The following is a 13,108-nucleotide window of genomic DNA, read 5'->3' as shown; positions in this document are numbered from 1 at the left end:
ACTGATGTGGCTTAAAAGCACCTTTCGATGGATTATTGTAACTATACCGGTTTCTCTCTGGTTTTTGGTATGTCTGTATCATGAAGGTCTTCCCTGTTCTTGTATTTCTATAAAAAATCTAATAAAAATTGTTGAATAAAAAAAAAAAAGAAACAGACTCCATGATAGTGGTATGAGGGCCCGACGTCCACAGGTGGGGGTTGTGCTTACAGCCCAACACCGTGCAGGATGTTTGGCATTTGCCAGAGAACACCAAGATTGGCAAATTCGCCACTGGTGCCCTGTGCTCTTCACAGAGGAAAACAGGTTCTCACTGAGCACATGTGACAGACGTGACAGAGTCTGGAGACGCCAAGGAGAACGTTCTACTGCCTGCAACATCCTCCAGCATGACCGGTTTGGCAGTGGGTCAGTAATGGTGTGGGGTGGCATTTCTTTGGGGGGCCGCACAGCCCTCCATGTGCTCGCCAGAGGTAGCCTGACTGCCATTAGGTACCAAGATGAGATCCTCAGACCCCTTGTGAGACCATATGCTGGTGCGGTTGGCCCTGGTTTCCTAATGCAAGACAATGCTAGACCTCATGTGGCTGGAGTGTGTCAGCAGTTCCTGCAAGACGAAGGCATTGATGCTATGGACTGGCCCACCCCCGTTCCCCAGACCTTAATCCAATTGAGCACATCTGGGACATCATGTCTCGCTCCATCCACCAATGCCACGTTGCACCACAGACTGTCCAGGAGTTGGCGGATGCTTTAGCCCAGGTCTGGGAGGAGATCCCTCAGGAGACCATCCGCCACCTCATCAGGAGCATGCCCAGGCGTTGTAGGGAGGTCATACAGGCACGTGGAGGCCACACCCACTACTGAGCCTCATTTTAACTTGTTTTAAGGACATTACATCAAAGTTGGATCAGCCTGTAGTGTGTTTTTCCACTTTAATTTTAAGTGCGACTCCAAATCCAGATCTCCAGGGGTTAATAAATTTGATTTCCATTGATAATTTTTGTGTGATTTTGTTGTCAGCACATTCAACTATGTAAAGAACAAAGTATTTAATAAGAATATTTAATTCATTCAAATCTAGGATGTGTTATTTTAGTGTTCCCTTTATTTTTTTGAGCAGTGTATATATAGATGGCTTGATCTGCACATGGACTGGAGATCAGGAGACCCAACAGAACTCCCTCCGATACATTAACATGAATCCAAGTGTGGAATAAAAGATCATCAATAAACAGATCGACAGTCAATAGGTCGATAAAGTATGGTTGACAGCGATTAGATCGGCTGGGTCGAAATACTGACATAGAAAAGGTAGACCGTACAAAAAGGTGGACAGGGACAAAAGGTTGACAAGATTGACAGTTTTTTTTGGGTGTCATTTTGTATGTTTAACAATGTGTGACCGCAATTAGTGGAAAGGTGCACACTCGCCATGCTTCAGGCACGGTGGCTCCCTCTGCTATTGCTGCGCTCGCCAAAGGTTACTATTCCCAGGAGTAGTCCACATGGATAGTAAATCAAGCAAAGTTTAAAAAAACATGAAACAAAATCCACAAAAACATGTGTCAACCATTATCATGTCGACCTTTTGAACATGTCGACCTTAAGGACTGTCTACCTTTTACATGTCGACCTTTAGACTATGTTGACTATATGGTGTAAACCTACTGACTGTTGATCCATTATGTGCAACCTCATGAATCGATACAATCTTGATTTCACAGCTGATGTGAGTAAAGAGAAGGCAGTATTCCTGGATTTGGAGCTATATGTTTAACATAATAAGATACAAACAAGAACTTTTATCAAGACAATTGTCTGTAATAATTTCATCCCAGCAACAAGCAGCTGTCATCATAATTGGTTGGGCAGTATCCCGAAGGGCAATTTAAAAGAAGTAGAAATTGCACAACCATGGATAATTACATCACACAGATCTAAACCGATCAGAAAGAACGCTTTCTGGAAGGACGGTACAATGAAGGCAAACAGGTATATTCAATAAGAGTCGGATCCATTCCGACATGCAGTTGTCGGAATGGATCCGACAAGCCCTATTCAATAGGGTGGCCAAATCCGACTGTCGGATTTGGCCGTTCCCTCCTGTCTGTGCTGCTGCTGTCATCCTGTCCTGTGATCTCACATACTGGGAGCTGCTGGAGACAGCCACACAGCCGCATTTAGTGCCGGCCGGGGAGCGCTGCCGGGAGAGAGGTGCCTGGCCTGGTGGACGTCCGAGAGGAGCAGTATCTTCCAGCATCCGCGGCTGCAGCTGCCTCCGCCAGTAGGCACTCTCTCTCTCTCCCTCGCCCCGCTCCCCCGTCTCATCACCTCAATCTGACTTTTTAAAAAGTTGGATTGAGTTTGTCGGAACGGGACCAAATTCTGTCAGATTTGGCCTTGTGTCCGACAAAAGCATGTGGATCCGCGGCTATTCCTCCGATCCACGTGTTTTCCGACAAGTCCGAAATTCCCTACTTGTTGGAAAAAAACAGCCTCTAATGAATATGTTGGAGCCCCTTCCAACCTAAAATCTTCCGGAAGCAGCAGTCATTCCGACACTTATTAAATATACCCCAAAAACAATAAGGAATTTGAGGAAATCAAAAACCTTGAAAGACACTCCTAAAAGAAAAATGAAGCAGAAGCAGAGAAACCAGAAGATGTGTATTTTACAACACAATTTAGCAATCAGGCTGAAAAAATAGAAAATAATGTTCAGAAATATTGGTCAAAGATGATAAATTGAAAGAAGTTCTCCCAGAGAAACCACAAATCATCTATAATAGGATTTTAAATACCTACGGTAACTCCTTCTCTCATAGTCCATATGGGATATTGGTGACAGATTAGTACGATAGGGTATAGACCGGTCTAAAGGAGCGAGTGCACTTTAAATTTCTTCAACTGGGTGTGCTGGCTCCTCCCCTCTATGCCTCCTCCTACAGGTCAGTTATAGGTAAAACAGTGCACGAAGGAGAATTACATACTTGAGAGAAGGAACATAACAAAAGATGTGGTGAGATTTACACACCAGCACACTAACATATAACTTAGCCAGCAACGCCTGGCAACATTAACAGCAACAGCTAAACAGGAAACACTGAACAGAGAACCTGCAGAAAGTCACCGCACAGAGGCGGGCACCCAATATCCCTTATGGACTACGAGAAAAGAATTTACCGGTAGGTACTTAAAATCCTATTTTCTCTAGAATCCATAAGGGATACTGGGGACAGAGTCGTACAATGGGGATGTCCCAAAGCTTCCAGAATGGGCGGGAATGTGCGGAGACATCTGCAGCACCGCCTGCCCAAACTGGATATCCTCTTTGGCCAGGGTATCAAACTTGTAGAACTTCACAAAGGTGTTCTTCCTCGACCAGGTAGCAGCTCGGCATAGTGGTAGGGCCGAGACTCCACGGGCAGCCGCCCAGGAAGAGCCTCCGACCTGGTAGAGTGGGCATTCAGAGACTGTGGAACAGGTAAGGCTGCCGACGCATAGGCCTGTTGGATAGTAAGCCTAATCCAATGAGCAATGGACTGCTTTGAAGCAGAGCAACCCTTTTTCCGCGCATCACAGAGCACGAACAAGGAATCAGTCTTTCTGATATGAGCCGTCCTCTTGACATAGACTTTCAAGGCTCGCACTGCATCCAATGCTTCCAGAGTAGCAGAAGTGTCAGAACTGGACGGAATCACAATAGGTTGATTCAAGTGAAATGCGGAGACCACCTTCCGCAGGATCTGCTGTCTAGTCCTGAGCTCCGCTCTGTCCTCGTAAAAGACCAAGTACGGACTTTTGCACGACAAGGCCCCCAATTCTGAGACACGCCTAGCAGAAGCCAGGGCCAGTAACATCACCGTTTTCCATGTGAGGTACTTATCTTCTACCATCATCAGATGTTCAAACCAGTAGGACTGTAGAAAGTGTAACACTATATCCAGATCCAAGGTGCCGTAGGTGGCACGGATGGAGGTAGTACAGTATGTGAAGCACCCCTTGCAAGAAGGTCTTAACTTTTGATGAGAGAAGAAGATGGAAAGAGCTGAAATCTGGAGCTTAATGGATCCCAGACATAAGCCTTTATCCACTCCAGCCTGCAGGAAACGTAGGAACCTTCCCAAGTGGAATTCCGCAGAGAGATATGTGCGTTCCTCGCACCAGGAGACATATCTCCGCCAGATATGATGATAGTGTTTTGACGTCACAGGTTTTCTGGCTTGCACCATAGTGGCAATGACCTTCTTGGAAAGCGCTTTGTGAGCTAGGATGTTCCGCTCAACTTCCATGCTGTCAAACAAAGCCGCCGTAAGTCCGGGTAGACAAACGGTCCTTGTTGAAGGAGATCTCTTCTTAGTGGTAGAGGCAAGGGTCCTCTACAGACATGTCCACACTCTTCGGGGAAGTCAAGATTGCTCTCACTCTTTGATGCCTGATCCGCTTGATCACCCTTGGGATCAACGAAATCGGAGGAAACAGGTAGACCAGCTGGTAAGGCCAAGGCAATGTCAGCGCATCCACTGCGCTCGCCTGAGGGTCCCTGGTTCGTGAGCAATAGCAGCAAAGCTTCTTGTTGAGACGAGAGGCCATCAAGTCGATCTGTGGGCAACCCCACCTGTCGATGATCTGTTGAAACACCTGAGGGTGTAGTCCCCACTCCCCGTGTGGAGGTAGTGGCCACTCAGGAAGTCCACTCCCGGAAGGAAGATCGCTGACAACGCATTTCTTTCTACCCAGAGGAGTATTCTTGACACTTCTCGCATGCAGGCCCTGCTTTTTGTCCCTCCTTGTCGATTGATGTACACCATGGCCGACTGATCCTGGATCTCTCGATCCCAGAGTAGGGAGTAGAGGGGAGGCCTGAATCAGAGCATTGTAAGTGGCCCGAAGTTCCAGGATGTTGATCGGAAGGAGGGCCTCTTGGGCAGACCACCTGCCTTGGAACTGCGCCCCCTGGGTGACGCATCCCCATCCTCTCAGGCTCGCATCCATCGTGAGTAGGATCCAATCCTGAATCCCAAAGCGTCGACCTTCCAGCAGGTTGGAATACTGTAGCCACCACAGGAGTGAAATTCTGGCCTGGGGTGACAGCCGAATCATCCGGTGCATCTGAAGATGGGAACCGGACCACATGTTCAGGATGCCCAATTGGAATGGTCTGGCATGAAACCTTCCGGACTGCATCGCCTTGTACGAGGCCACAATCTTTTCCAACAATTTTATGCAAAGATGAATGGAGACTCGAGCAGGTCAGAGCACCATGCTAACCATTTCTTGAAGAGTTCTCACTTTTTCCTCTGGGAGGAACACTTTCTGTGCTACAGTATCCAGTAACATCCCCAGAAACAGGAGGCGCTGAGACGGTTCCAGATGGGACTTCTGCAGGTTGAGGATCCACCCGTGGTGAGACAGAACTCGGATAGTGTGATCTATATGGAGCAATAGAAGCTCCCTGGAACTTGCTTTTACCAGGAGATCGTCCAGGTATGGAGTTATGTTGACCCCCTGGACCCTGAGCTGAAACATCATTTCCGCCATCATCTTCGTGTACACCCTCAGAGCTGTAGATAGGCCAAAAGGGTAAAGCCTGAAACTGGTAGTGATCGTTCAGTAGGGCGAACCGCAGATAGGCCTGATGAGGAGGCCAAATTGGGATATGGAGGTAAGCGTCGAATTCCTGTTGTTCAAGGCCTGCGATCACCACTCTCAAAGATTCCATCTTAAATTTGAAAACCTTCAGGTAAGGATTCAAGGACTTCAGATTCAGAATGGGTCTCACAGACCCGTCTGGTTTTGGTACTACGAACAGACTGGAGTAGTAACTTTGTCCTTGTTGTTGTAGGGGTACTGGAACAATGACATGGGACTGGACCAACTTGTTGATGGCCAGTAGCAGTGTACCTCGCATATTTACCAAAGCTGGTAAGCTTGATTTGGAAAATCGTTGGGGAGGAGCACCGAACTCCAGCTTGTAATCCTGAGAGAAAAGGTCCCTTACCCAAACATCTTGGCAGGAACCGTCCCAGATGTGGCTGTAGTGATGTAACCGAGCTCCCACCATGAGATCCCCTCAGGGTGGGCACCGTCATGCTGAAGTCCTTGCGGAAGTAGAACTGGTGCTCTGATCCTGAGATCCGGCAACGGCTGGTTTCTTAGGCTTACTTCTGGTGCCTCTAGCTGCGTTGGAGGCCCCCCTGGCCCTAGATCGAAATCTAGAAGACTGAAAGGACTGAGTAGACTGTCCCGGGTAGGTACGTCTAGGAGGTGGAGCTTCTGAATGGAGAAACGTGGATTTCCCAGCAGCTTTGGAAATCCATGCATCCAATTCACCTCCAAAGTGCCATTCACCTGTAAAGGGAAGAGAGTCTACATTACGTTTGGAGTCATCGTCAGCAATCCACTGATGCAACCATATGGCTCTGCGCGCAGACACAGCCATAGCAGAGGTCCTAGCATTAATATTGCCCATCTCTTTAAGGGAGTCACAGAGGACTCTTGCCGTGTCCTGAATGTGTTTTAGAAAACTTACAGTAGTAACTAAGGTCATATCACCCGAAAGACCTTCCTGAATTTGAGAAGCCCAGGAATGAATTGCATGTGTCATCCAGCAACCAGCAATGACCAGTCTTTGAGCTACACCTGCAGCAGTGTAGATAGATTTTAGAGTGGCCTCCATTTTCCTATCTGCCAGGTCCTTTACCGCAAAGGAGCCCGGAGCAGGAAGTACCGCCTTTTTAAAAAGATGAGAGACTGAGACATCCACTGCTGGAAATTCTTCCCAGAATTTTCTGCCTTCAGGGGCAAAGGGGAATGCATGCAGAAACCGTCTGGACACCTGATATTTTTTATCTGGATTTTTCCAGGCTATTTTAAATAAGTCATCAATTCCTTGGAATCAGGAAATGTGACTGTCATTTTGTCTTGTGGGAGGAAAAACGACTGCTGAGCATTAGCATCCTCCAGGGGGAGCTTTAACACATCCCTAATAGCCAATATGAGGGGTTCAATACCCTGGGTAGGGGTGGAATCCCCACTTATGGGGTCCACATCATCCTGTATATCATCATCAGTATCTGATAGGGAAAACCACCGGTGGGCCCCACTGCCTGGAGAGAGGTCCACCTCCTGCTCTAAGGATCAGGTTCCAGACTGTGCACTTGAATTATACATAATACATATGTTACCTTATACTGGACTATGGTGTATTTTCTACAGTGCACTGCTGTTACTAATCTGGTACATTATCATGCATGCAGCAGCTGAATTTACTGTGTATATTTATGAAGGGGCCTAAAATGTTGCACTCTCTAATGGTTAGTCAAACCAATGAGGTGGCAGGCTACACCCCCTCTGCAGACTGGCCACACCCCTAACATGGGCCCCTACCACTGCATTTCCCCAGTGGGCCCTACATGCCCCAGTCCGACACTGGATAGGAGTGCAGGTAGAACGTGTTTTTGTGCACCTGTAGCAGACAGGGGAGGGATGTTTAGCAGTTAGACTTGCCACTACTTGTTGCAGTTCCTGAGTTTTATTTGCATTTGCAGTGAGCTGAGATGACATCAGACATCGCAGTTTTGATAGCCCCCAACCAGGAGGGCTCTGGACTCTCCCCCACATTGTTATCAGCATTCTGAGATGACTGACTACATTGCTCACATGATATTGAGCCATATGAACTAGGGGAAAATCTAGCATTATAAACACTGCATAACTTCTGTTTTTCCATATTGAATAAGAAAACAGGTACAATACACATACAATACAGCCTGAAATACAATACAAGCCTGTCCTATTGCATGTGAGAGGAGACACAGGAGAGAGGACACCAGCACACCCAGCGCTGCACAGCACCAGTGAGGATGTCAGCGTTTTATATATGTAAACAACAGTGAGACTGTATTATGAAAAATCCCTCAGAGGGATGTTACTTGTGCACACTAGATCGGCTCTCCCCCTTTACATCCGGTACCAGTGATCCAGGGACTGTTATGGAGGAGCTGTTGAGGCTGCTATGCAGAGGAAGGTGCCAAAATGCAGCTGAGCCCGCTCTCATGTAGCTCCGCCCCACGCCATGGCGCCGCAGCTGTTTTATATTTATACTGGCTATGTCTCCCTATGTTTGTGGCCTCACATAAATGCTTGGTACAATGTATTTTAGCCAGTCTCACGCAGGGGCTACAGCAGGTCCCCCCCAGGGGGGACCCCACCTAGTGGGGTCCCCGGTGAGTACTCACCACCGATGATCACATTCAGGCAGCGTTAGGGGTGTGCTGGGACAGCCAAGGCGCCATGCCCCGCTGAACAAACAGCCCCTTAGGGTGGTGGTCCTGCAGCGGGGAAGCGGCCAGTGACTGCCCCCCCCTAACTCCCATGGTCCAGGTATGCTGCTGCCCAAACAGCATACCGAAAGAAATAAAACTTCAAAAGAAATTGAATAAAAAACTCTGAAGCTTGCAGAGTGCATCCTCTCCTGAGGGCACTTTTTTCTAAACTGACCTGTAGGAGGAGGAATAGAGGGGAGGAGCCAGCACACACGGTTGAAGAAATTTAAAGTGCACTGGCTCCTTTGGACCCCGTCTATACTCCATCGTACTAATCTGTCCCCAATATCCCTTATGTATGCTAGAGAAAAGTGGACAACCTAAGAATGAAACGACTCTTGCTATAGTATGATAAATAAGTATGTGTGCATTATTTTTAACTCATACCAAATAAATGCATAAGTAAGTATATCTTTGCACCTTTTATTTTTGTGTTATTTATTGTGTGTTATCCACTTTACATCAGGAACCAAAGGATAAATAGAAAATAGGCAAAACAAAATATAGTGTAATAATGCTTGACTAATGTGTGTTTTAAACCTTGCCACCAGGAAAAGCCCACATTATAGTGTGAAGGGTGGCCTCATACCATAAATGTTTGAAATGAGTGCTCATCAATCACATGGATTTCTAGGGAATTTACTCGTAAGGTGTAAGATTGCAATTTCCCTCCATCCAAAGAAAAGTATATAGCGTAATATGCTTAAAACAACACAGTTATGTACACTAAACACATCATTTATAAATGCATGTTATACAGAATTTGAACAGTCTACCTGATCATCTGCAGACGCAAATCCATGGGAAATCTTCCTTAAGAGTACCCAGACGCATTTAATCTAGGATACAGACTTAATCAGGGAGCTTCTATTCTGTACAAGACTAATTTAAAACTTGCGCACATACTGTGGTGTGTAATACGGTATCCGGTCTCTAGGTCGACCACACTTAGGTCGACAGGGTTTCTAGGCCGACATGACAAAAGGTCGACATGAGTTTTTTTCACAATTTTTTGAACATTTTCACACTTTACGATCCACGTGGACTACAATTGGGAACAGTTACCTGCGCCGAGCGCAGCAGTAGCGGAGTGAGGCACCTTGCCCGAAGCACGGCGAGTGAAGCAAGCCATGCGAGAGGACACGGTGCACTAATTGGGGTTCCCGGTCCCTCTACGAAGAAAACGACCAAAAAAACAACCCTTCAAAAAAAAAAAAAACCTCATGTCGACCCTTTGTCATGTCGACATATTTGGGGTGTCGACTTAATTACTGTCGACCAATAGTGGTCGACCCTATGAACCACACCCGTGTAATACTACAGTAGAGGATACGGTCTTTACTTAACGTGTTACTGCACTCACATACAGCATACATACAGTAGCTCTGCTAGCTGGATACTCCAGAAAATAATCATAAGACCTTTAGCTGGTACGCCTCACATCTAGCAAATATGAGGGCACTGACCAATCTTTAGAAACAAGCCAGTTTATTTCCTCACCAACAAATGATTTTTGTTCAGAAAATAAACTTTTTTAATGAAGATACACGTGTGCCCTCAGGTTCGCTATTTATCTGTAATTTTCTCTGGTGTCCGTATACAACCTCTTCTCCTTACCAACTATCCCAGTGGCATTATGGACACAAAATGATCACCCACCTGACTTATCATAGTACCAAATTGTTCCCTTTTATCACCAAAAATAAGATTTTAAACCTACCGGTAAATCTTTTTCTCCTAGTCCGTAGAGGATGCTGGGGACTCCGTAAGGACCATGGGGTATAGACGGGCTCCGCAGGAGACATGGGCACTCAAAAGAACTTTTAGTATGGGTGTGCACTGGCTCCTCCCTCTATGCCCCTCCTCCAGACCTCAGTAAGAGAAACTGTGCCCAGAGGAGATGGACAATATGAGGAAAGGATTTTGTTAATCTAAGGGCAAGATTCATAACAGCCCACACCAAACACACTGTATAACCTGGAACATACGCAACCAGTTAACAGTATGAACAAAAAACAGTATCAGTCAAAGACCGATCTTAACTGTAACATAACCCTTATGTAACTATATACAAGTCTTGCAGAGTAAATCCGCACTGGGACGGGCGCCCAGCATCCTCTACGGACTAGGAGAAAAATATTTACTGGTAGGTTTAAAATCTTATTTTCTCTTACGTCCTAGAGGATGCTGGGGACTCCGTAAGGACCATGGGGTTTATACCAAAGCTCCAAACCGGGCGGGAGAGTGCGGATGACTCTGCAAACGAGAGATCCTCATCAGCCAGGGTATCAAACTTGTAGAATTTTGCAAAAGTGTTTGAACCCGACCAAGTAGCTGCTCGGCACAACTGTAATGCCGAGACGCCTCGGGCAGCCGCCCAAGAAGAGCCCACCTTCCTAGTGGAATGGGCCTTTACCGAATTTGGTACCGGCGAACCAGCCGTAGAATGAGCCTGCTGAATCGTGTTACAGATCCAGCGACCAATAGTCTGCTTAGAAGCAGGCGCGCCAACCTTGTTGGCTGCATACAGGACAAACAGAGCCTCTGTTTTCCTAACCCTAGCCGTCCTGGCTATGTAAATTTTTAAGGCCCTGACTACATCCAGGGACTTGGAGTCCTCCAAGTCACCCCAATAGGTTGATGCATAGGAAAAGAACAAACCACCTTAGGCAGAAATTGAGGATGAGTCCTCAACTCTGCTCTATCCACATGAAACAACAAGTAGGGGCTCTTGTGAGACAAGGCCGCCAACTCTGACACCCGCCTTGCAGATGCCAAGGCTAATAACATGACCACCTTCCAGGTGAGAAATTTTAATTCCACCGTTTGAAGAGGTTCAAACCAGTGTGATTTAAGGAACTGTAACACCACGTTAACGTCCCATGGTGCCACTGGTGGCACAAAAGGAGGCTGGATGTGCAGCACTCCCTTTACGAAAGTTTGGACTTCTGGGAGAGAAGCCAATTCCTTCTGAAAAAATATAGATAGGGCCGAAATTTATACCTTAATGGAGCCTAATTTTAGGCCCATATCCACTCCTGTCTGTAGGAAGTGGAGAAAACGGCCCAGATGGAAATCTTCCATAGGAGCATTCTTGGTTTCACACCAAGATACATACTTCCTCCAGAAACGATGATAATGCTTCGCTGTTACTTCCTTCCTAGCCTTTATCAGAGTAGGGATAACTTCCTCCGGAATACCTCTCTCTGCTAGGATTTGGTGTTCAACCGCCATGCCGTCAAACGCAACCACGGTAAGTCTTGGAACATGCAAGGCCCCTGCTGCAACAGGTCTTCCCTGAGGGGAAGAGGCCACGGATCTGCTGTGAGCATCTCCTGAAGATCCGAATTCCAGGCCCTTCGAGGCAAATCTGGAACCACGAGTATTGCTTGTACTCTGTTTCGTCAGATGGTTCTCAACACTTTTGAGATGAGAGGCAGAGGAGGGAACACATAGGCCGACTGAAACACCCATGGTGTCACTAGGGCGTCTACCGCTACTGTCTGAGGGTCCCTTGACCTGGCATAATACCTTCGAAGCTTTTTGTTGAGGCGTGACGCCATCATGTCTATATGAGGAAGTCCCCAAAGACTTGCTATCTCTGCAAAGACCTCTTGATGAAGTCCCCACTCTCCTGGATGGAGATCGTGTCTGCTGAGGAAGTCTGCTTCCCAGTTGTCCACTCCCGGTATGAAGGCTGCTGACAGAACACTTACGTGATTTTCCGCCCAGCGTAGAATTATGGTGGCTTCCGCCATTGCCACTCTGCTCCTTGTCCCGCCTTGGCGGTTTACATGAGCCACGGCTGTGACGTTGTCTGATTGAATCAGAACCGGTAGGTCGCGAAGAAGATACTCCGCTTGTCGTAGGCCGTTGTATATGGCCCTCAATTCCAGCACGTTGATGTGTAGACAAGCCTCCTGGCTTGACCATAGTCCCTGAAAATTTCTTCCTTTCGTGACTGCTCCCCATCCTCGGAGGCTCGCGTCCGTGGTCACCAGAACCCAGTCTTGAATGCCGAACCTGCGACCCTCTAGAAGGTGAGCACTCTGCAGCCACCACAGGAGAGACACCCTGGCCCTGGGGGACAGGCTTATCTTTTGATGTAGGACCCCGACCATTTGTCCAGAAGGTCCCACTGAAACGTCCTCGCATGGAACCTGCCGAAGGGGATGGCCTCGTAGGCTGCCACCATTTTTCCCAGAACTCGAGTGCATTGATGAACAGACACTCTTTTTGGTTTTAGCAGGTCCCTGACCATGTTCTGGAGGTCCTGGGCTTTTTCTATTGGTAGAAAAACCCTCTTCTGTTCCATGTCCAGAATCATGCCTAGGAATGATAGTCGAGTCGTTGGAATCAACTGTGACTTTGGCAGATTGAGAATCCAACCGTGTTGATGTAACACTCTCAGGGAGAGCGACACGCTTTTCAGCAATTGATCTCTTGATCTCGCCTTTATCAGGAGATCGTCCAAGTACGGGATAATTGTGACTCCCTGCTTGCGCAGGAGCACCATCATTTCCGCCATTACTTTGGTGAAAATTCTCGGGGCCGTGGAAAGCCCAAACGGCAACGTCTGAAACTGGTAATGACAGTCCTGTACCGCGAAACGCAGGTATTCCTGATGAAGAGAAAATATGGGGACATGAAGGTAGGCATCCTTCACGTCCAGCGACACCATAAAATCCCCTGCTTCCAGACTGGATATCACAGCCTGGAGTGATTCCATCTTGAATTTGAACTTTTTCAAGTATAGGTTTAGGGATTTTAGATTCAAA

The sequence above is a fragment of the Pseudophryne corroboree genome, chromosome 3 (assembly GCF_028390025.1).
Source record: "Pseudophryne corroboree isolate aPseCor3 chromosome 3, aPseCor3.hap2, whole genome shotgun sequence".
Classification (NCBI taxonomy): Eukaryota; Metazoa; Chordata; class Amphibia; order Anura; family Myobatrachidae; genus Pseudophryne; species Pseudophryne corroboree.
This window is presented reverse-complemented; position numbering follows the sequence as displayed.